This window comes from Apium graveolens, chromosome 10 (assembly GCF_009905375.1).
Source record: "Apium graveolens cultivar Ventura chromosome 10, ASM990537v1, whole genome shotgun sequence".
In the NCBI taxonomy this organism is placed as follows: domain Eukaryota; kingdom Viridiplantae; phylum Streptophyta; class Magnoliopsida; order Apiales; family Apiaceae; genus Apium; species Apium graveolens.
The window spans coordinates 194,907,462-194,910,662 of NC_133656.1; the positions used below are offsets into that span (position 1 = coordinate 194,907,462).

The following is a 3,201-nucleotide window of genomic DNA, read 5'->3' on the forward strand; positions in this document are numbered from 1 at the left end:
CAGTAACAACGGTTTTTCCTTTAAAATTGATGTAAATATAACATTTGACATCGATTTTTTATTGGAAATCGATTTCTATTGGGGACAAACTGATGTTTATAAAGCTTAATAACATCGTTTTTCAGCTTTAAAACCTTTTTTGCTGTAGTATTTAACATCGGTTTTAATCAGTTTTACTGATGTCAATGTTCAACTAAAACTGATGTATTAAGCTTTGACATACATCATTTTCCACTGTAATGATGATTTTACCTATTTTATTAATGTACTTTTTTAAAATATAGATGCCAAAAATTTGCCAAACTACAAAAACTAGTTACTGCATAATACCAGTTATCTATAAATCTAACAACCAATATTCAAACATCTGGTACAACAGATTCATCTAATACAAACATCAAGTACTACATATATCCATCCATATATTCTACTACTCTCTATATAAAGAATTTGACTTGGTACCGGCAATACTAACAACGAAACCAAACAGGAAAGTGTGCAAAACTTTCCATGAGTTGTGAAGATATTTAATAATCAGGTGTTTGCGAGAAGGATCGATAACGTAAGGATGGTCACAGCTCTGAAAAAAAAAACAAGCACAACATAACATCAGAGAGATTGAGAACATTATATATGTATTCATACCAAAATCAGAAATAAAGAACTGCATGTTGACTGGAGGCATTCATTTCTAGAAAGTGAAGATAGAAATATAGCATATAAACCACCAGCCTTCCAACAGTGGTGAAAATAAATCCTAGGAGGTCTAACCTTTCTAGTTGAGAAGATAAAATCCTGGAGAGCCCTTACAGGATCAGACCTCGAATTCCATGCAACATATCAAGAAACCTCTCTCTCAGTTTACAAAGATTGACGACCGACTCGGCTTTAAGTTCGTCAGTATTTATAGAATCACCACAATTTTCAAGCATTGAAAGCAAACTTAAGTATTCAGGGACATTATCCTGCAAAACTCTGACCATTATCAATAACAGTTGATAATACTCAAAATAGCATGCTCATTTGTCAAAGTACAGGTCATATTGACAAGATCCCAAGACTGATAATACATACCACCATGTTACAATACTATGATACCTGTTGAGGAAGAAATTTGGTTCAGGTTGCTGTAGAAAGAAATTGCCTCCTGCTGTGAATTGGAATTTGAATTTACAGAATTTTGTCTAGCTCTGAAAGTTTAAAAAATTTAAAGCAGCTTCCAGAAATAATTATTATACCCTCTGAAAATGACAATTTCCAGAACAAATATCACTCATAATTTACCCACGGTCATTATTTACATTGTTCAGAAATATCCAAGACAGAAATATTAGAAAAAGATTGTAAACTGGAAACAGTTTCCATGAGGCTATAGCAAATATCACAGTAGTTACCTATAGGTCCTAGTTTTTGGTATCTTCTGTAAATGCATATTTCAATATTCATCCATCAAATGGAGTTTCTACCTTGTCATGGAGACTGGCCTACTGTTCTTATATCTATAAGCAACATAACTCATCTCAAGAGAGTATTTTCCTGGTGAGAATGTTGTCTCAACAATTCCACCTGCATTCACTGGATTGAACTTTAGGACCTTTCAGCAAAATGAGTTCTTAGCCTGCATCAGCAAAATGATTTAGTTTTATAGGCATATATTTAATGAAACTGAGAGCGAGAACAAGATGCTCAAATACAATATGTAGAATTGACCTACATACCATTTTACACTGGATTAAACTTCAGGACCTTTCTTCTCGGTGCTCTCTTTTGCGGTAAATTTTGACTCACCTCAAGGGAGGAGTACAAGTCTGAGTCTGATGACTCTGTCTCATAAGTTTCACAACATATTTTTGACCCTGTCTCGTTAGTTGCAATTTTCATCATAATGGTTAACATAAGAAGATAAACTATTTTAGCTTGTTCACAATGTTAACACTTCAGTATATACTGCCAAGCAGAAATTTATGTAAGAAGATGTGGCGAGAAACATCATACATATCCTAACGCAGCCAAGGCAAGTAATGATTGATAGCCGAATCGGTGGATTGCTTGGCCCTGCTTCTTCTCTGTTTTCTGCGCGCTAGGCTGTTTTCTCTCCCTATTTTGGTTAAAGAGGACTGAATATAGAGAAATAACATAAAAGGTACAACGTACTTAAAATGTTGGAGCTTAAAGAAACCCTTCCTACCCCACCCGAAAGCAAAAGTATTATACATCAAAAGACAAGAAATTTGTAAGTAGACAATATAAGGCTTGATATCCTAGGCTCTACGCAGGAGCTCTGGACCACATGCACCAGCTTCACATGAATCAAGAAAAATACCAGATAACTTGGTACTTGCAATAGTCATGTTAAGTTTTTTTAGTAAATTAATCAAACTATATCATGACCTTATCATTTCACAACACCGAAAACAGAAATACTTACCTTCTAATTTCAGCTGTCTTCCTAGACTTTAATTCTTTTTTCCAATTCAGATTCTACCATTCCATCATATATCTCTCTTGCCTTTGATACATAGTCACAGTATCCATACATAATGATAAGGCACTCCTTCGTATTAAAGTTCATATATCTCTCTTGCCTTTGATACATAGTCACAGTATCCATACATAATGATAAGGTACTCCTTCGTGATAAAGTTTGGTGTATATTTCATGTCAGTCATCTTCTCATAAACTAACTCGCTTTCTCTCTGAGCCTAGCTTTTCCATAGTTTGTGATCATAAACAGACGTGTCAGGCCTGCATCCACTGTTACGCATCTCAGAGAAAAGCCACATCGCCATCCGGGTTTGACCTTTCTTTCCCATTACAGATATTAACTTTGAGTAAACTCCGATATCTACTATATATCACCTTTGTCTCTGCATCCATTTGAACACCTAAATACAATAAAGTTAAGTCTAGAATATATCCAACAAGAACAACCGAATCTTTTATTAACTATAACATAATCTTGGAATAAGGCAACTCCACTAGCACGGACTATAATAACAAAACTAATTAACCCACAATCATTAACAAGAAAAGTGATTTCCATACAACATTTCAAATTGCTATTTAGATCATAAGCATCATAACCTTTATTAGCACAGCCTTCAAGATCACTACCATAAGAACCTAATCTACGCAACAACATTAACTTACTAATGACTTAATACGAGACACATTATCAAGATCCAAATATATCAATCCAAG

The 3,201-nt window shown here is 34.4% G+C and overlaps 1 long non-coding RNA gene across 1 annotated transcript; it reads right to left on the minus strand.

Annotated features, from left to right (window-relative positions):
- Positions 1-368: 368 nt before the first annotated feature.
- On the minus strand, positions 369-1,817 carry LOC141688973 (uncharacterized). The gene is made up of 4 exons (XR_012562202.1): positions 1,719-1,817; positions 1,395-1,618; positions 772-1,241; positions 369-580 (listed from the first exon to the last, which is right to left on the minus strand). It is a non-coding gene; the product is annotated as an uncharacterized LOC141688973 (long non-coding RNA).
- Positions 1,818-3,201: the final 1,384 nt, after the last annotated feature.